General features: G+C 38.8%; 1 protein-coding gene across 2 annotated transcripts in view; it reads left to right on the plus strand.

Annotated features, from left to right (window-relative positions):
- ALK (ALK receptor tyrosine kinase) overlaps positions 1-21,035 on the plus strand; it is a 654,920-nt gene that overhangs the window by 2,393 nt on the left and 631,492 nt on the right. The window lies entirely within an intron of this gene.

Raw genomic sequence — 21,035 nt, forward strand, 5'->3', positions numbered from 1 at the left:
AAAGTTGCCAAGGTTGTCTTGCTTTGGGGGAGTCACTGTGAAGCCAAGGAGAGACAATAATTGAGTTCCCTGCCTTTCATCCCCCGCCCCCTCCCTCCCCTCCAATTCTTAGCTTGAATGTCTGCAGCAGCAGCTCTGGATGTCAGTCTCTGGCAGGCTTGTTTCACTGCAGATCTCTCTGCTGGAGACTCCTGAAATGAGGTTTCTGTTTCATTTCCTCTCTCATTTTCTTCCCTTATTCACTGAGTTGGGGGTGTGTGTGCAGGCACTTACTTCTAACTCTTCCCATAGTATCCTTTGCCTGGAAAACCAGGTGGTTTTCAATGGATATTTCTCCTGTAAGACCACTGGGGAAAGACTCGTGAATAAAATATACAGTGTAAATGAATGAGAAAGGCCAGAAAAGAAATCATGCCTTTTAAAAGCCTACACTAATTCCATTGAGCAAACCCAGCTTCTTTTCTATCATTCTCATCGTCAGAAATAAATGAAATTCTTATGCTCCACTGGTTACTAATGTCTAGTATTAATTGGATAGAAAGCATTGAAAAAGGCCTATTGTAGAGCTACAAGTATCTCCCCTGCTTATCCCAACACACACACACACTCCCACATACACCCAATACTCTCATGCAGCAGAGATATCCAGAAGCTGAGGTTCCTCAGTTATTGCACAGAAAACATACTGGTGCGTGGTCCTCAAGGAAAACAGAGTCTGGATGCATATTTCAGCATTAGCATTAGTGGCATTGGCACCTAAAATGACCCCTTTGTGTTCAATGCTGGAATTTATATTTGTCTATAGTAGGAGGCAGGGTCTGATGAGTTTGATAGTGCCTTCTGAACTGAGATGGGAAACCAATACTGTTGTCTCACCACAGGTACTTTTGTAAAGAACAGCTGTGCTTTAAAGTCATTGTGGCCTCTGTGGTTTATACATGCAACATTCTCTTTTACTGCCTGATGTTTTTGTAATGGCTATAAAAAGGACTTCTCTAAAAATGTGGATTTTCTTTCATTTTCATGTCTATGAGCATCTCTGGAGTTTTGCATTCACCTCTTGTTAAATGACCACAGGTCCCAGCAGTCTATATCAGCTATTGTCAGATGTTGGTGACAGGCAAAGGGGTCTTTTCTGCAGCCTTGAACTTGCCTACTATATACAACCAGGTTGCATGAAGTTATCAGTGGGTGTCTCTAAAGAGTCTCATGCTTAGTGCATTTGAAGAATATACTCCAGTCAAGCCTTAGATAAGGAGTTGAAGCTGCTGAGTGGGGGAGTTTCATGTAGAAAGGAGTGAGCTCCAAGAGCTGCTCTGCCTCTGGAAGTAGGGAAGAACTGTGATCATCCCACGTCCTCCCTCAGCAGCACAGTCCATTTGGCAGCTGGACCAAGCCCTTATGCATCATTTGACACATCTAGCAATGCTGTTTTCATAAAGAGCCAGGATTCTGCCATTAAAAGGCTAGAAATTTTGGCTAGGTATTTTTCAGCAGAATTGGGATCAAATGATTATTGATGGGATCAAATAAGACACTAAGTGTAACTGGATGAGCTCCCCATGACCTCAAGAGAGACAGGTAGCTTATTGAAAAGCACTTCAGGCCTTGTGGTGATCACACTTGGAGCAGGCTGGACTCTCCTGTTCTGAGACATATGCTGTCTGCAGTTAGGCAGCCGGCCATGCAGGACTAGCCTCTCACCTTACCACTGCCTCCCTAGCCTCATTCAGATACGGTCACCACTGCAGACCTCCCCATGGAGGGAGTGGACACACCCTACTATATGATGTTTCATGTTTGGGGCAACATATGTCATTGTGGTTCCATTCATTTTCTTGTATGAAAATTCAAGCTTAGGTTCTCCCACTTGGATTGATTTTGCTATTTATCATGTTTGAGGAAATGGGTTTTTCTTTTTATATAGGCTCTGATTTATAGAAAAGGCATTTAACTCTTCTGTAACGTAAGATCTTCAATTATACAAAGGGAAAATAGGCACGACTCAGCTTATTTCTTTCTGCTTCTGCCCAAGTGATTGGTGGTCTTGTCTAGTGGAACACAATCATGCTGATGGAGCTATCTGTGGGGAGGGAAGGAGAGAGGATGGGTGTTCTGCTACCCCTTGTGGTGAGGGGGTTGGAGCAGACTATTTTTCTCAGACTGAAGAGAGCTTCCTAAATCTGAGCAGGACCATGACTAGGGATGTGGTAAAAATGGAAAAGCACCCAGTCAGGACAAAGCAAGACTTTCATATTTCTTGTTTGGTCTTTCTGAGAGGACAAAAGGATGTCTGAGAGGCCTTATAATGCATGACATGCTAATGTTTTTTTCTTTGTGGGCTGCTTTGAATTCATAAATGAGATCAGTGTTTCAAAGTCTGAGGCAGTTCCCCAGAACACCCATTCATGGAGAAGAGGTAGAGAGGCAGTTGCTGGGACTGTATGAATGGTGATGCACCATCCTGGGACAGCCCAGACCTCAGAAAAGGTGTTTACCCAGAGGCTACCACATTGCCAACAGCTCCACTTTGTAACCTGTTTTGTAGATGTTCTGACATCTTGCTTCCGTATTCCCCCAGGCTGATGATGACCTGTGGGATAGGAGGGCCTGTTTCCCTTTAAACACCTCCCTTCCCACTCCAGGAAAGGGGTTATATGACTGGGGACTTTACATGTACTATGGAGAGGCCTGAGCAATTTTAAGTGGATGTATGCAATGCAATATACCTGACTGTTGACCTCACGTATCTGTCAGTCTCTTCCCATTTCATTTCTGGAGAGGGCAAAGAGAGCAAAGGAAGATAGAGAGGAAATTGGAGCTCCCAGAAGGGATATCAGTTATTGGAGGTGAATTGGGAGAGTTGGAACTAGTCCAGAGAAGAGCACAGAGCTGATTTAAGAGTTGAAGGGACTGATTTACGATGAAAGATGAAAAGAATTAAATATATATGGCTGGGCTAAGTGGCGATGAAGGGAAAGCCATGGTAACAATCTACAAATCTCTGAGGAGGGAGAATGGCAGTGAAGGAGATGAGTTATTTAGTGTGGCCCATAGAAGTAATAGGATGAGACTTGCAGAAGGAAACTTCAGGTTGAATATCAGGGAAACCTTATTTTCTGAAATTGATATTCCTCTGACTATGGAATGGAATTCCAAGAGGGCAAAGAGTAAGGTGAGATGTGGGTCAGACAAGCCACAGCATTCATAATTAATCAGTTCTGTATTTTCAGATGTTGAGAAGCCACAACAGACAGGAGAGCTGGGATAGGGAAGAGCAGCAGGTATCAGGATCTTTTGGGATACAACTCTTGAGAGCCTTTGGGTACTGGTGTTTCCAGGGGGAAAAGAAAATGATTTCATATGTCTGTTTGAAGTTGATAGGAAGCACTTACAGAAGGTTGATACTGGAAAAAATATTTTGAAATACAGGGCTTCTTCGTCCCTACCTCCAGATTAAACATAGAATATTTTTCTGGGGTGCTGTGTGTACATCCGCTCGGGGGAGGCACACTTGCCAGGGCATTATGCATCTAAGATGCATCTATAGGCGTGTGCGGCATTGAGTCATTGGGCAAGGCGGAAGGTACCTGGGTCTTGAGCAGATGAGATCAGTTCTAGGTTTGGTGGAATCCTACTGGTTAACTGAAAACCCTTTGAAATGCTGAGAATATATATGACCATTTGAAAGATGAAGCTCATCTAAACCCAACTGATCCTTTCACAAATCAAAACCAGGTAAAAGAAGATCCATGAGGAGTTTGTGTGTGGGGTATGGGGGGAGAGTGTTATCATTAATAAAAGCGAATGCCTTTATAAGGAAGTTTGTCTGCTGAAGGTCAGGAGGGCCTGGCCTGCAGGTGAGAGAAGAAGAGAGGGAGAGTTGGGTCTGCAGAAGTTGCAGCTCCCTGCCACTCTTAGGATTACTGCCTGATAACCTCACTTCATGGGAATTTGCCCAGCCTGACTCATAAAGGACATTTTGCTTTCCTTTATAACCATTATTAATGTCTTGTTACAGTTATGTGAGACTTTACAATTTATAAAGGGCACATTTATTATTTTTACCAATCCTACAGTAGGCAGGGCAAGTATTTGCTTTATTTTATAAATGGAGTAACTGGAATCCAGACATTTGATAACACTTTTTCAAGCTTATACAGATAGAAAGTGGTAGACCTGACATTTTCATTTATGTGTTGAGAGGTTTTGAGATGCTAGATGCTGTGCTAGGTACTGACTAGGACCACAGATCTCCTTGCCTTCACATCAAGGCCCTTTTCACTAAGGGAATCATCTCAAGGTGCAGATTAATAAACAACCAAGACATGTAAATAGATGAAAAGCTTTACATTATCCTTATCAGAAGGCCATGCAACAAATATTTGCTGGTCAATAGCTGTGACTTGGAAAAGTTCCTTAAGATCTTTGAGGCTCAATTTCATCATTAGAAAAACGGGAATAGTAATCTCAAGGTATTGTCATGGAGAATAAATTAGATGATACATGTAAATCCTTAACCCAGTGCCTGACACATAACATAGTGCTCCATCAATATGAAGCGTATGGTTTTTTCTAGCAGCAGCAAAACCCCAGCGTTTGAATGCACAGATTGTTCACTCTACAACTCCAAGAGTTGCGTATATATTTTAGTCTATTTGAATGGTGCCATCTGGAGTTGTGTAGTTCCTTTGTGTGGCTGTATGTGGCAGTAGTCGTGATACTGTGGGTTCCCCATGCGACCAGTTTCTATTGTCTCGCCATAGACGGCCTGTCTTTCCTAGAAATGTGCATGAAGAGCAGGGTTGAGGTATGGTATTTACTTCATTTCTATCAACTAATATCCTCTTGTAGGTCTTTTGATCTTGGATTCATCCAAAGATTCAAGCAGCATATTCGTAATCCAATTCTTTTTTCTTCTACAGAAAGAAACTAAGCTTTAACTTTATGAAAATATGAAATCTAATACTGATGAAGAACAAGATAGAGGCATTACGGAAGAGTAGTTTTGTTATGTGGAAGGCAGGAGAGAGATGGAAAGCACCAACTGGTTAATGGACATGAGCCTGTTAAGAGCAGTTAAACCTTTTAGATTTCATGGAGACACATAGCCCAGGGACTTGAGTGGGAGGCTGCCTCAGGAAAGTGCCTCAACCTAAAAGGCTCTTAAGCATCCATACAGCATTTTATAGGTGGTGTTTTTTATGAACCATAGCTGAGCCATTGCCTCCAAAAGACGCACGTGGACATCATCTTTGCTTGGGAATAGATGAAGAATAGGGCATGTTGGTGAGGATGGTCATAGGTCCAGGGGTCACATGGAGAGAGCTATGAATAAAGCTATCAAGGAGCCTTCTTCCTTAGAGACATTGTGTTGTCCTCTAGGCTCAGATGTGGCCAGTGTAACTTAACCTAGTGATGACCTAGGCTCTTTCACACAGGTCAAGGTATAAGGGGGCAGCAGTTAAAAGACAGTGTTGGCTTGGTGATGGGGTAGTGAGAAGGTGGGAGGTACCCCAGTGACTTTTGTGTTGAGCCAGATTTCTCAGAACAACTTCTTTTTCATCAGTAAATCTTGTGATGAAGTTTCCAGCTGGGCCGTTATGAGCTTGGGTTCTTTCTCAGGGAAATTCTGTCAGATTCACTTGGTGATATAGGCATTCCAGAAAGTGGGAGGTCCCAGAACAGGGCTGAGGAGAGCTCCCTTGGGGCAGATAAACCCAACCATGTGGTTAAATAAGAGTCTTTGTTCCTTGAACCTTCCGTTTCTGGTTAAGTAACAACAAATGCCTGGAGAGGTAGGCAGTCAGAATTTGCTGGAGTAAGGAGAAGGCTAAAGGGAAGGTCTGAAAAATGTATGGAAAAAACCCAAAGGAAATCTAAGCAGGCTTAAAGGAAATCAGGCAAATAGCCAAAGGAAATCAGAAGGAAAATTTAAATCACTGACTATATTTTTCTTTTCCTCTTATTTATCTTTTATTCAGTTTTCTTTGGAATATGGGTTCATGAGGATGGGCATGGGTAGGATTCTTTATAGATCCTTTCCATATTCTCAGCCCAGATCATTAGAGTAAGTGTTCTGTGGTGGAGAGAGCACTACATTGGGAGCTAGAAGACTTAGATTCTCTTATGATATTTGCCTTTTATTAGCTTTGAAATCTTGTGCAACTCCCTTAAACTTGTTGAGCCTCTGGGTCTTTGTTCCTAAAGGAGATAACACATACCTTGTCTTGGCTACCTCATGGAGTCACTATGAGTGTTGTATGGTATAACCTAAGTAGAAACTCCAGTCTGGGTTATTCAGAAATAAATATATAATGCAGTAGAAAAATGAATATGCAAGATCATAAAAAGTGCTGAGATTCTGCTTCATCCATTCGTGGTTTCAACCAACCCTTGGCATTAGGAGGAGCAGTACAAGGTCCCAGCTTTGAGGCAGGCCTTGGGGTTCAGTTAACAGCCCAGCAGCCCTGAAAATGGATTGTGTGGCCCCTCTCCAAGGTTTCTCAGGATGATGTTCTTCTATTGAAGTCATTTTGCCCAATGCCAGACTTTTCTGGAAGAGAATACCTGGTAGTGGGACACAGGAACCTGCATTTTAACAACAGAATATGATTTCTTTTAAAATTGAGGGATTACAAATACAATTGAGTGTGTTAATCTTGTGTACAGCTTGCTGATAATTCACATATGCAACATCCATATAATCACCATCCAGATAAAGATACAGAACATTTCTAGCACCCCAGAAAGTTCCCTCCTGTCCTTTTCCAGTCGGTATTCATCCCTCACCCAAGGTAACTATCCTGATTTCCACATCATCAATTAGTTTTCCTTATTCTTGAACTTCATGTAGGTGGAATCATACCTGTGTCCTCTTGTGTGTCTGGCTTCTTTTACTCAACATGATTTCTGTGAGATTCATCAGTTTTGCTGTACCATGTTCTTTCTTTTTTATTGTTGTATTGTATTCCTTTATAAATATATCACCCTTTTAAAATCCATTTTCTTTTTTATTTTTCCTGCTAATGAATTAGATTTTTGGGAAATCAAAAATAAAAGTCAATATCAACTAATGGATAGAATAAGTCACAGATGGCCAACATTATATGATGGTTATTTTCAATTTTATTGAAGTATAATTCACATACAATAAAATGTACCTATTTTAAGTGTACAGTTTGATTTGTTTTATAAATTTATACACCTGTGTAACCACCATCCTAATTATGATATGGAACATTTCTGTCAATCCCCAAAAGGTCTTTCTTGACCTTTTGCAATGAACCCCCTACACTTCCTGCTTTAGCCAACATCTGATTTGATTTCTATCACGATATGTTAATTTTCTCTGTTCTGGAGGTTCATATAAGTGGAATCATACAATATGTTCTCTTCTGTGTCTGGTTTCTTTCACTTAGAATTCTAATGCTTTAAAGATTTATTTGTGTAGTTGTGTGTATTAGTAGTTCATTTCTTTTTATTGTTGAATAGTATTCCCTTGTATGAGTATACCACAACTTGTTTATCCGTTTGTCTTTTTTTTTTTATCGGTTTTTTTTTTCTCGCCAAAACCCCAGTACATAGTTGTATGTCCTAGTTGTAAGTCATACTAGTTCTTCTATATGGGACACCACCACAGCATGGCTTGATGAATGGTGTGTAGGTCCACACCCAGGATCTGAACTGGTGAACCACCGAAGCAGAGTGTGCGAACCCAGCCACTCGGCCACTGGGCCAGCCCCTATCCATTCATCTTTTGATGGTTGATTTCAGTTTGGGGCTTTCATGAATAAAGCTGTTATGAACATTTTGTATACAAGTTCTTTTGTGGACATATGTTGTCATTTCTCTTAAATCCATTATGGAATTGCTGCATTGTATGGTAAATGTATGTTTAATTTTATAAAAAATTGACAAACTGTTTTTCCAAGTAGTTGTGCCATTTTACATTCCCACCAGTAATATATGAGAGTTCCGCTTGCCCCACTTCCTTGAGAATACTTGTTATTGTCAGAGTGTGGTGGCATCTCATGGTTTTAATTTACATTTCTTTTGTATTGGTTGTCTAATATTGCATAGGAAATCACCCCAAAAGTTTGTGGCTCAAAATACTACTAATAATTTATTATCTTTTATAGTTTCTACAAGTTAGGAATTTGAGAACAGCTTGGCTGGGTTATTTTTGCTTGGAGTCTTTCATGAGATTATAGTCAGAGCAGCCAAGGCTGCAGTCATTAAACCTTGACTGAGGCTGCTGGATCCGCTTACAAGGCTGGTGAGCTTGGGCTGGCTATTGGTGGGTGGTCTCAGTTTTTCTCCAGGTGGTCTTCTCCACAGTGCTGCGAGAACATCCTTATGACATAGTGTCTGGTTTCCCTCAGAGTGAGCATGTATTAAGATGATCATATAGTTTTTCTTCTTTATTTTGCAAATATGATGACTTACAGTGTTTGATTTTTAAATGTTGAATTAGCTTTACATTCCTAGGATAAACTCCACATGGTCATGTCATATTATCCTTTTACATATTGCTGGATCAGTTCACTAATATCATGTTGAGGATTTCTGCATCTATGTTCATGAGGATTGTTGGCCTGCGACAGGCTTTAGGGTCTGGGTGATGCTGGGTTCATAAAATGAGCTGGAAAGTGTTCCCTCTACTATTTTTCCTGGAAGAGGATTGCAACTTTTTCTTTCTTGAATTTTTGTTTAGTAGAATTTGCCTCTGAAGCCGTCTTGGCCTGGTGTAGTCTTTCTTGGGAAGTTTTAAATTACTAATTAGATTTATTTAATAATAATTGTTGGATTATTCAGATTATCTATTTCTTTTGGAGTGAAGTTTAGTTGTTTGTATCCCAAGAAATTGGTTCATCTAAGTTGCTGAATTAATGCAAGTTAAGTTGTTCATAGTATTCCTTTATCATTTTTCATGTTTGATATTGGTATTTGCATTGTCTCTCTCTTTTCTTTATGGTTATTCTGGCTAGAGCTTTACCAATTTTATTGGTTTTTTCTCCCCCCAAAACCCAGCTTTTTGTGATAGTGATTTCTTCTATTATTTTTCTTATTTTAATTTCATTGATTTCTTCTTTTATTTTATCTTTCCTTCATTTTGTTTGCCTTTGGTTAAATTTGCTCTTCTTGCTTCTAGTTTCTTTTTTCCTCTCTCTTTTTTTTTTTTTTTAAGAATCACCCTGAGCTAACATCTATTGCCAATCTTCCTCCTTTTTTGCTTGAGGAAGACTAGCCCTGAGCTAACTTCTGTGCCAGTCCTCTTCTATTTTGCATGTGGGTTGTCATCACAGCATGCCTGAAGAGTGGTGTAGGTCTGCACCTGGGATCCGAACCTGTGAACCCACACTGCCAAAGTGAGCGAGCCGAAATTAATCACTATGCCATGGGGCCGGCCCCCCTCTAGTTTCTTAAGGTTAAAGCTTAGATCACTGGTTTGAGACCTTTCTTCTTTTTTTGACAGGAGCATGTAGTGCTAAAAATTCACTCTAATAGCTATTTCAGCTGCGCCTCATGAATTTCATTATGTTGTGATAAAATTTCATTTACTTTCAGTTAAAAATATTTTCTAATTTTCCATTTGGTTTTCTCTTTGACCCATGGTTATTTATAAGTGTGTTTTATTTCTGAATATTTGGAGATTTTCCAGATATCTTTCTCTTATTGATTTCTAGTTTAATTCTGATATGGCTGAGAACATACTTAGTTTGATTTCAATTATTTAAAATTTGTTAAGGTTTGTTTTATGGCTCAGAATATTGGCTCTCCTGTTGAAGGTTCCATGTATACTTGAAAAGAACATGTTTTCTGCTGTTGTTGGGTGGAGTGCTTAGTCAATGTCAATTAGGTCAATTTGGTTAATAGCATTGTTCAGGTCTTTTCTATGCTTACTGTTTTCTGTGTGTTTGTTATATATGTTAGCAATGGAGGAGTGCTAAAGTCTCTTAAGTTTTTGTTTTGTCTGTTTCTCCTTTCAATTCTATCATCTTTTTAAAGGCTTCGTTTATTTTGAAGCTCTGTTATTAGGTGCCTACACATTTAGGATCGTGATGCCTTCTTGATGATTTGACTCTTTTTTTTTTGAGGAAGATTAGCCCTGGGCTAACATCTGCCACTAATCCTCCTCTTTTTGCTGAGGAAGACTGGTCCTGAGCTAACATCTGTGCCTATCTTCCACTATTTTATATGGGACGCCTGCCACAGCATGGCTTGACAAGCAGTGCATAGGTCCGCACCTGGGATCTCAACTGGCAAACCCTGGGCTGCCGAAGTGGAACGTGTGCACTTAACTGCTGCACCACTGGGCCAGCCCTGATAATTTGACTCTTGTATTATTATTATGTAATATCTCTTTTTATCCCTGGTGATATTTATATTTTGAAGTTTATTCTGTTTGATATTAATATAGCCACTCCAGGTTTCTTTTGATTAGTGCTTGCATGGTATATCTGTTCCATTTTTTTACTTTTAATCTATTTATTAATTTAATCTGTTTATTAATTTAAACCCATTTAAAGTGGGTTTCTTGTAGAAAACATATAGTTAGATCTTATTTTTTTTTTAATTCAATTTCACAATGTCTATCTTTTACTTGGTGTGTTAGGCCACTTGTGTTTAATGTTATAATTGATATGATTGGATTTAGGTCTACCATTTTATTATTACTATTATTTGTTTCTCTCCCTGTTTTTTTTTCTTCCCTTGTCTCTTTCCTGACATCTTTTGGGTTATTTGAATATGTTTTAGTATTTCAGTTTTAATTTATCTATTTTTTTGGCTTATCTCTTTGTATTATTATTTTAGTGGTTACTCTGGACATTACATATATATGTGTATATATATTTATATATATATATATATATATATAAAACTTTCATAGTCTACTTCAAGTTGACATTTTACTGCTTCACTACAGGGTCCCTTTACTCTCCTCGTTTATATTATAGTTGTCATATGTGTTATATCTACATAATTTAAAACTCTGCTAGACAAATTTTATATATTTATTTTTGCTTTCGGGAGTTATACATGTCTTTAAAAACTTAAGAAGAGAAAATTAGTTCTTTATATTTACCCAGAGACATACCATTTCTTTTGCTTTTCCTTCTTCCTGAAGTTCCAATTTTTCCTATTTATCATTTTCTTTTAACCTAAAGAACTTCATTTTACATTTCTTTTAGAACAGGCCTTCTGGCAACAAATTCTCTTAGTTTTCATTTCTCTAATAATGTCCTTATTTCATCTTTATTTCTGAAGTATATTTTTACTGGGCACAGAATTCTGGGTTGACAATTCTTTTCTTTTCACACTTTAAGAATGCTATTCCTCTATCATTCATAGTTCTGGATGAGCATTCTGCCATTAAATTGTTCTTCTCTATATGTAGCTGTTTTCAGGATTTTTTTCTTTGTCTTGGTTTTCAGAAGTTTGATTTTGATGACTTGTGCATGATTTTATTTGTCTTTATCCGGTTTGCAGTTTATTGAGATTCTTGAATCTGTAAGTTTATGTCTTTCATAAAATGTGGGTAGTTTTCAACCACTATTTTCTCATTTTTTGCTGCACCAATATCTTTCTCCCCATCTCTGAGTCTCCAATTACACAGCTATTAAACCTTTTAATATTGTTTCACATACTTTTGAGGCTCTGCTAATTTCTTTTTTCAATTTTTTTCTCTTTGTTCTGCAGATCAGACAATTTCTATGATCTATCTTTAAATTTACTGAATCTTTCCTCTGTTGTCTTGATTTTGCTATAATTGTTAAGATATTCTACTTTTCAGTTTAAATTTTCCATTTTAAAATAATTTTATATAAATTACATAATTTAATGTATGTGATTTAAATAATTTCTATTTACTTACTGAGAACTACCTTTCTATCTATTTTCCACAATGTGAACTCTTGCCTCATGGAACATAGTTATAGTAGCTTCTTTAAAGTCTTTGTCTGATAATTCCAACATCTGCATCATCTCATTATTGGTATTTGTTGATTATCTTTCCCCTTAAGAATTGGTCACTTTTTATCTTTTGTATATTGAGTAATTTTAGATTGTATCCTGGAAAATTTGAATGTTATGTTGTTTGCTCTGAGACTTGGATGTGGTTTAAATCTTAGTTTTATTCTCAAAGCCTTTGTTATGCTGCTTTGAGTCTGTCCACACATGTGCTGCTCAGAGGTGAGCTGGGACCCTTGGCCAGTTTCTTCAAAGAATTTGCATATTTCCCTCTCCAACTCTCTTCTCTTTGAGTTTCTTCTTAAACTCAGAGTTTTACATATCTGTTACTATTGCATAATTCCTGCAACTAGGGTTGCCTCAGGCAAAACAGAGAGATAAGAAAGAGAAAGAAAACAGGACTTTCCTCCATACTCTTTGGCTTAAGGGGACCCCTTCCCTAGTCCTCTAGCCTGGAATATATGGTTTCTAACAGGGTTTTTATTAGGGTTTTGTCTGCTGACATCCGCAGCCATGCTGACTCTGCTGAGGGTTCACCATCATTGAAATGAGAGAAAAAAGAGAAGAAACAAAGAAATGGAAATTTACTTCCATAGTTTCTGGGTCACAGGGCCCCAGTTTTTGGCTTTTTGGCCAGAAAGAAAGGATTTCTCTGGGCATTTTAGCTGTCCATGGCACCAACACCATAGTTTTTCTGGGTGCCCATATTTGGCTCACAGATGCAAGAAAAAAGAGTTTTTCACCGGCCTATGGGTTGGTTTTCCAGGTTTTGGCTCTCTTCCTCAATATTCTCTGGTTTTATTTACTTTTCGGAGTCCGTTAGTAGTAATTTTTTTGTATTTTGTATCCAGAGTTTTTGGTTGTAAGCAGCAGGGTCAGTAGGATGTAGTGGGCTTACTCCACCTTGGCTGCACTAGAAGTCCCTCATTCATTTTTTGACTCAGAGTGTCCATCAGCAATATTTTTCTTTCAGCCTTTAATAGTTAAGGTTATGCCATTCTTCCGTATTTAAATTCTTTCAGCTTTTGTTTGCTGAAAGTGTCTTTCATTTTTGAAGATTTTCACTGGATGTACTTTTAGATTGATAGCACTTCAATGATGTTCCATTGTTACATGGTTTGCATTGTTTCTGATCAGAAGTCAGAGATTATCTTTATATATGTTTCCCCTTATGTCTCCCTTCCCTCTCCTCCCACCTGGCTGCTTCAGGATTTTGTCTTTATCATAGGATTTCAACAATTTGATTATGATGTATCTTGTGGTTTTCTTTTTGTTTTTCTTGCTTGGGATTTGTTGAGAGACTCTTGGTTTTGTGGGTTTATATTTTTAATCATATTTGGAAATTTTTCAAATATTTTTTCTGCTCCCCCCTCCTAGGAATCTAATTACAATTATGTTATACTATTTAATATATTCCCACATTCCATTAAGATTCTGTTCATTTTTTTCAGCCCTCTTTCTCTCTATACTTCAGTCTGGATAGTTTTTATTGCTTGTCTTGAAGTTCACTTTCTTTTCTTCTGCGGTGTCTAATCTTATGTGCTAGCCCATCCAATACATTTTCAGCTCTAGAATTCCCATTTCCATTTTTGTTTCTTTCCTTATGTTTCTTTTTTAGAGTCCTTGAACATATTTATAATAACTGTTTTAAAGTTTTTTCTGAGGCAATATGCTACCATGGGAAAGAGCACAACCATTAGAGTCAAAGTGCATGGGTTCAGATCTTAGTCTTAATGCTTGGAAGCTGAGTTGACCATAGGTAAGTTACTTAGCCTTTCTGTGCTTTAGTTTCCTTAAAGTGGTACAAAGAGATTACCTCCCTTGGAAGGGTGTTGTGAGAATAAATAAGATAATACATAATGCTCTTAGAACAACAGTATCTTGCACATAACAAGCACTCAATAAATGTTGACTATTGTAAGATTTTTTTTTTAACTTCTTTTCTTCTAGTTAAAGTATTTCTGTCATTTATGTGTCTGTTTCTGCTCATCATTTTTTTGTCTTGGTTAAAGGTCACATTTTCCTGCTTCTTTGCATACCTAAAAATATTTTTACTGGATGTTGTGCATTATAAATATTACATTGTTGAGTATGTGGATTTTGTTCTCTTCATTTAAAGACTGTTAAGTTTTGTTGGCCAGGCAGTTAAATTACTTGCCCATCAATTTGATACTCTCAAAGATTATTGTCAAGCTTTGTTAGAAGGAGTTTAGAGGCACCTTTATTCTGTGGTTAGTTTAGGCCTGCTCTTGAATTGGCCATTTTGGGATTTCCACTGAATGCCTCAAGTGTTCAATGAGATTCTCCACTCTGGTTATTAAGCACTTAAACATTTCCCAACTCTGTGTGAGCTGCAGAAGTTGTTTAGCTTATAATCCCTGATAGATGTTCTTTTCCTGGCCTTGAGGAATGTACAACTTAATATTCAGCTAAAGACTCAAGGGGACCCCTAAGGCAGTTTTATGGAGTGTATTTCTCTCTCTGCCCCTTCTCTGGTTTTCTCCCTGGAAATTCAAGCTGTGTTAGCCTTCCCAAACTCCGTTCTCTGTTACCTTATGCCCAAGAGACCACCATGCTCTGTTTGGGTTCCTCCTTCCTGTATGGGTGTGGTAAATACCTCAAGGCAGAAAATCAGGACAGTGCTAGGGCTTACCACATTTATTTTCCCTCTCTCAAGGATTATAATCCTATGCTACAGATTATCCAGTAAAACCAGAATTTTTTCATGTATTTTGTCCAATTTTACAGCTGTTTATGACAGAAGGGCTAGTCCAATGCTTGTTACTTCATAATATCTGGGAGCCTATATGATGAACTTTGAGATCACGGTCATATTGGCTTGTCTCTAGAGATGCCATATAGATCTGTATGAGGAGTGCTCACCAAATAGAAATTAGACATCCTTTTTATGGATATCTATATGTTTGGACTTTTGCCTGAGGAAATGCTTATTTATTGGTTTGGGTTATTTTACCAAGCCCTTACCAAGTTGAATGAAGTGCAATCTCTTTCTCCCAGGAGGAGTTCACAAACTAGTTGGGGAGAAAAGGCAGACAAAGCGTGCTAATAAATAACTCCAGTGAAAGGCAGCACTTGAATGCTGAACAAATGATGCAAGTGGGGGCCAGTGCGGTGGCACAGCAGTTAAGTTCACACATTCTGCTTCAGTGGCCTGGGGTCTGCCGGTTCAGATCCTGGGTGCGGACATGGCACCGCTTGGCAAGCCATGCTGTGGTAGATGTCCCACACATAAAGTAGAGGAAGATGGGGATGGATGTTAGCTCAGGGCCAGTCCTTCCTCAGCAAAAAGAGGAAGATTGTGCCGCAGATGTTAGTTTAGGGCTAATCTTCCTCAAAAAAAAAATGATGCAAGTGGTTACAGTGGTCCAATGGAGGTTGGAGAGTTCTATTCCTGCTGAGGTGATTAGGGACAGTTTCATTCTTTACTTCCAGATCTCAAAAACCTTCCCCTTAGGCTGATGAGCTTCACTTATTCAGTGCATGATGGGAGGGGTGAAGTTCTTCTGAGACAAGAAATTATAGCTCTGGAATTTTTGAAAGAGTAAGCTTATTGCCAAGTCGAAAGATATTTACTGAGAATGATGGTTTTCTTTTGGGATTGTGATATAAATGAGTTCGAAAAACTTTCAGAAAGAGGTGATTTGAGAACAGGGTCTTGGAGGGAGTGCAGAATTAGACTGGAAAAAGAGAAGGGTAAAGGACCTTCCAAGTTGGGGCAATAGCACAAAATAATGCCCAGAGAATGAACAATTGGTTAGAGAAAGAGACAGACAGACAGACTGACTGACTCTGTATGTTTGTGGGTATGTGTAAGAAAGTAGGACTAGCCAGAGCAGAGAGGTCTAAGGAGTATTGAAAGTTGAGGGAATGGGTGATGAGTCAGATACTCTGAGTTAGAGGTGGGACTGGCTTATTGAGTCAGGAATTTACATTCGATGCTGAAGAAGTCAGAAATTGTTTAGTTCTTGAGTAGGGGTGATACATGTTGACTGCACCTTGACTGCAGATTCTTCAGAAAATGTAGTTTAGTCACAGGTCTCAGGCCTGGACTGAAGCAAGAGCTGGTAGTTGGACTGGATCCCTGAGAGGCTGTTCCACTGGCTCAAGAGTGAGGGACTCAGAGCTGGGCCAAGAGATGCCCAGATATAAGGGGAAGAGAAAGGAAGGAGTCAAAGATCTAAGGTTTTGGCCTGAGGACCCTGCAGACTGGTGGTATTACTGATAAAGCAGACAGTTAGAAAGAGGATTTGGTCTACGGGGAGAGTGGCTGGCATAATAACTGTTGTAGTGGGCATCCATCTGAAGGTCAGGTTATCTGGTATGCACATGAAGATATGGAACAGAGGCAGAAACTGGTGAGAGGTCTAGGTGGAAGATATGGATGTGGGAGATATTTATATGGACCTGGTGGTTTAATTCTTGAGAGAAGATGCATTTTCCTGAGGAAGAAGAAAGAGGAAGGAAGGTCACACCTTGGATTTATGAAAGTTCATAATTAGATAGTGGAATGGAAGTCAATGATGTCACCAGAAAGAGCTTCTTACAAGAAGAAAGACAGACCACTGGACTGTGTGGTGTCATGGAAGCTAAGGGAAACAGATGTTCCACAGATGGAGTGGAAAGGCCATTGTATTTGGCCAAGAGCCTTCTGGAGTGCAGGCATAGGTAGAAGGAAGTTTAGAGGGAGTGCTGAAGAAATCGAAGCAAAATGTGCTTAAGTAATCTTTCAAGGATTCTGTCTGTGAAAGGAAGAAGGGAAGAAAAAGAGAATGAAATGTCAGTGATGTTAGAGGGTTCAGCAGAATGAAGAAAAGGTGTATTAAGGATAGATGAAACTTCTTAATGTTGAAAATTAGAAGGGAAAAGCTAAAGAGAAAGGAATTTTCAGGTGTCAGAAATGCAGGGGATAATTGTCTAGTAAGACCACTCAATATAGGAGTGCAGACTCTTATACGGGCCTTAGTTACATTCCTTCCAGGCTCCTGTCTGCTTCTGCTGTCTCTTCTTGAAATAGAGTCCCTGCCATCTCATCCTTTTACATAGTTCTGGGAGATGGGGTCACTATTTTACGAGGCTTTCCTGTGCTTTCTGGACAGATCTGTTGGGAAAATATTTAATAATGGCTGAACTTTACTCCTCTGTAACTTAATAATGATAACAGTTACCATTGGACAGTTCTTCAGAGATTACTTTATTTAATCCTCACTATAACATGGTAAGATTGATTTTATTATTATCCCCATTTTCCAGATAAAGAAACAGGCTTGAGAGGTTAATTAACTGGCCAAGGTCACATAGCTAGTGAAAGAAGGATCTAGTATTTGAATCCCAGGCTGTTTAACTTCACAACTATAATCTCTATGTCTTATTGCTTCTACTTGTGAATGTCATTCTGCCTCCAAGTATTGTTCTTCTTCCAACATGAGGGTCCTTCAAACGTCTGAAGTCAGTTATCCCACGTTCCCTGGATAATTTCTTTTGTCTCCTTCTCTTCTTCCTTCTCCTCTTTCTTCCTTTTTTTCTGTTTTTTTCAGTTGTAAATTCAACAAATATTTTTTGAGCAGCTTCAGTATATCAGAGACTGTGCTAGGTGCTGCACAGCCAGTAATGAACAAAACAGACCAGGGCTTTGCCCTCATGGGTTTATAGACTGGGGAGGGAAACCTGTTAAATGTGCAAATTAACAAATAAAAATATAATAAGAAATGATGATGAGTTCTGTGAAAGAAACAGACATTTCTAGCCTCCCTTGTCACTCTTCCTCATAAACTCTGAGTTTCAGAGTGCTCACTATGCTTGCTTCTTTCCTCCTGACACCCTTCCCTCTTAAAGAGTGGCCTTCAAATGAGGACAAGTTTCTGCAGCTGTGATGTGACCATCCCAGAGCACAGTGAGGCTCTTAACTGGGAAACCTTGTGTTCCTGCAGCTTAGAGGCAAGAATGGGCAGGACCACAGGCAGGGGAGACTGGAGAGAAGGAACACAACTCCCTCCTCTGAGGCAAGAAAACAGAAGTCCAGAGGGCCATACAGAGACCAAGGATGGAGAGCTCAGGAATGGGGCCAGATGATCTCAATCCATTCCATGAAGTATGACCAGAGGTCATGCTAAATAGATCATGAAGCCATGCATCCCCTTCCATTCCACAGAACCTGCCTTTCTCTTCATGCTCCAGGCTCTGCCTCATCCCCCTGCGCACACAACTGCTTGACAAATGCAGCTGATAGGGAAGCACTAAATAGGCATTTGTCACTGTGGGCAGCTGAGGTAGGAAATGTGCTACAGGGAAATGTTTCTCCCCTTCCTGCCTTCCCTCCTTCCTTCCCTTCCTTCTCCTCCCTCCCTGTCCTCTCCCCTTCCCTGCACGTCCTTCCACCCTTCCTTTTGCCAGCCCACCCTCCCTCTCTCTCTCTCCCTCTCTTTCTTTCTTTTATAGGATTAGTGTCAATACCATAATTTGGAAGCCCCTGGTTAGAGAAAAATGTCAAGAATCACAAATGCAGATTTGATACATCTGACCTTCCTTGTCTTCAGAACAATAAATGTCAAGTAGCTTAAAATGACAGCCAGGATGGCTAGAGATTATTTCTATGTTTAAATATTTAGGGAAGAAACATATAGTTTAGACTTAGGTCTAATTTACGTGAAGATTCTTCCCTACGAAGATCGTAAGTACTTTTAACGAGGCAGCATAAGCAGTGATGTTTACATTTCAGAAAACAGAAAATGTGAAAAATCAGAATAGAATGAAGTGGTAAACAATCCCTGATAGGTAATGAGAACAATTGATAATGTCAAGAAAGTATTTTGCAACACAAAATTGTGTTTGGGTTTTTCATATCTGCGTGATGTGGTATAGTGGCATTCCAGAGAAAGACCCACATTCACATTTCCTCTCCTTTGATTAAATACAAAATATTTTATATATGCATGTTTACTTGTATGACTTATCTTCATTTTACTAAAAACATTTTATTGTTAAAACAGAAAGAGGGAGAATTATCTTGCTCCAGCTGTGCAAATCCTGATAGAAGTATAATCCTCCAGCCTGGAGTGTAATTCTCTACTCAGCCTCATACTCAATTATCATCAGAAGCAGCAGTGTCCCTTTCAGACAGGAGGCTCTGAGAGGTGGTTTTCTGTTTTTTAAGAACTGTGAATGTTAGTTAACCCATTTACTTCTAAAAGGAGATGGTATTGCATTGTGTTAAGAAAACAGAATATGGAGTTAGTTCTGAGTTTGGTACCCAGCTCTAGAACTTACTAGTTAAAAGTTCTTAAGGTAGTAAGACAATAGCTAAACTTTTCTGCTTTTGGCATCCTCGTCTATAAAGTAGAGATTGTTATAGCACTTGCTTTATGAGGTTATTCATAGGAGTAAATGCAATAATTTTTAAAAAGAGTTTAGTGCAGCACCTGGCACATGGTTAAAGCACTGAAAATATTATACATTATCTTCTATTTTATTATTACTTTTGTTTTATTAATAAAGGGGTTTCCCCTGGTTATTTTTTGTGGCTTCCTTTCCATATCATCTTTTTTTTTTTTTTAAGGTTGGCACCTGAACTAACAACTGTTGCCAATCTTGTTTTTTTTGCTTTTTCTCCCCAAAGCCCCCTAGTACATAGTTGTATTTTTTAGTCGTGGAGTCCTTCTAGTTGTGGCATGTGGGACACCGCCTCAGCATGGCCTCAGTGTGGCCTGACAAGCAGTGCCATGTCCGCGCCCAGGATCTGAACCAGCAAAACTGTGGGCTGCCGAAGTGGAGCGTGCAAACTTAACCACTCGGCCACAGGGCCGGCTCCTCCATGTCATCTTTGCTGAAATCTAACTATACTCAAAATTAGAGATTATCTTATAGAAAATACAATTAAATAAATGAAGGGCCAAAAATAAATCTTTAAATATTGTGGACTAAAGCAGCCTATTTACTCAAAGTGTAAAGTCATCGGAAAATCAGTGCCATCCCATTATGTGTTGCCTAAGGATTCCTTGTGGAACCAGCAGGTTTGTTTTTTTTTTTAATTTATTTTTTAGTGTTAAAGAATTTTAATTAAGGCATAAAGATTATTTCTAAACTCTTAAGATATTCCTTATAAGAGCTTTTGCTTTCATAGTGGAAAAAGTCCTTATTTCAATAATTAACTATAAGTTTTGAAAAACTATAATGTGAGTTGAGGCAGTGGAAGGAGGGAGGAGAGTTCTGGACCAGGAGTTGTGGGATTAGGTTTTCATTTTAAGATGTGCTAAGTTGTCCTGTTTGAACCTGGGCAAATCACCTCAATTTTCTGTGTCTTAGTTTCTTTCATATCAAATAAGCAAGTTCTAATCTCTACTATCCCTTCCATATTAAAATTCTGTGATTCTAACTTATTTCCAGGGCTGGTGTTGAAGTATTCTGGAAAGATGCTATTTCTATAAACAGTTACAGGGTCAACTAGAATTTCACAGAGTTGTGAAAAGAAATGATAATCTTCTCTGATTCTTACATATTTGTAACTAGCAGATTATGATAAGAGCTGCTTACCTCTAGCTAATTTATCTTAGAGACAATGATAAGATTAAAGAAATTTATTTTCATTTCCACCCAAAAGGAAAACCCAAGTTATTTTGGTGCTTTTCTGGATAAACGGTAAACTCACTCCAGATGCTCTGTTCTGGTTTTCTGTTATGATCATTACAGACAGTCAGGGATCAATTGTGAGGACAGAGACGATCAATAGATAGGTAGACAGACAGATAGATAGACAGCCAAATACTTATCTACCTACCTACAAACATACATAAAAACTGTACTTCTTCTTCCTTATTTGGGTAGGGTTTATGTTAGGAGTAGGATTGAAGGATAAAGGAGTATTTGACTCATCTATCTCAGAATGAGGGACACAGAAGGTGCTCAGTAAATACTTTCTGAATCAATGAAGGAAGGAACAAAGAATGAATGAGGAATGAAAATATGGTATATGAAAAGGGCTATTGAGCAAGTTCTTTCCATCTTTAATAACCCATGCCCCAATGAACATAGTGTTTGTCTTATATTCA

Source organism: Equus przewalskii, chromosome 14 (assembly GCF_037783145.1).
Source record: "Equus przewalskii isolate Varuska chromosome 14, EquPr2, whole genome shotgun sequence".
NCBI lineage: Eukaryota > Metazoa > Chordata > Mammalia > Perissodactyla > Equidae > Equus > Equus przewalskii.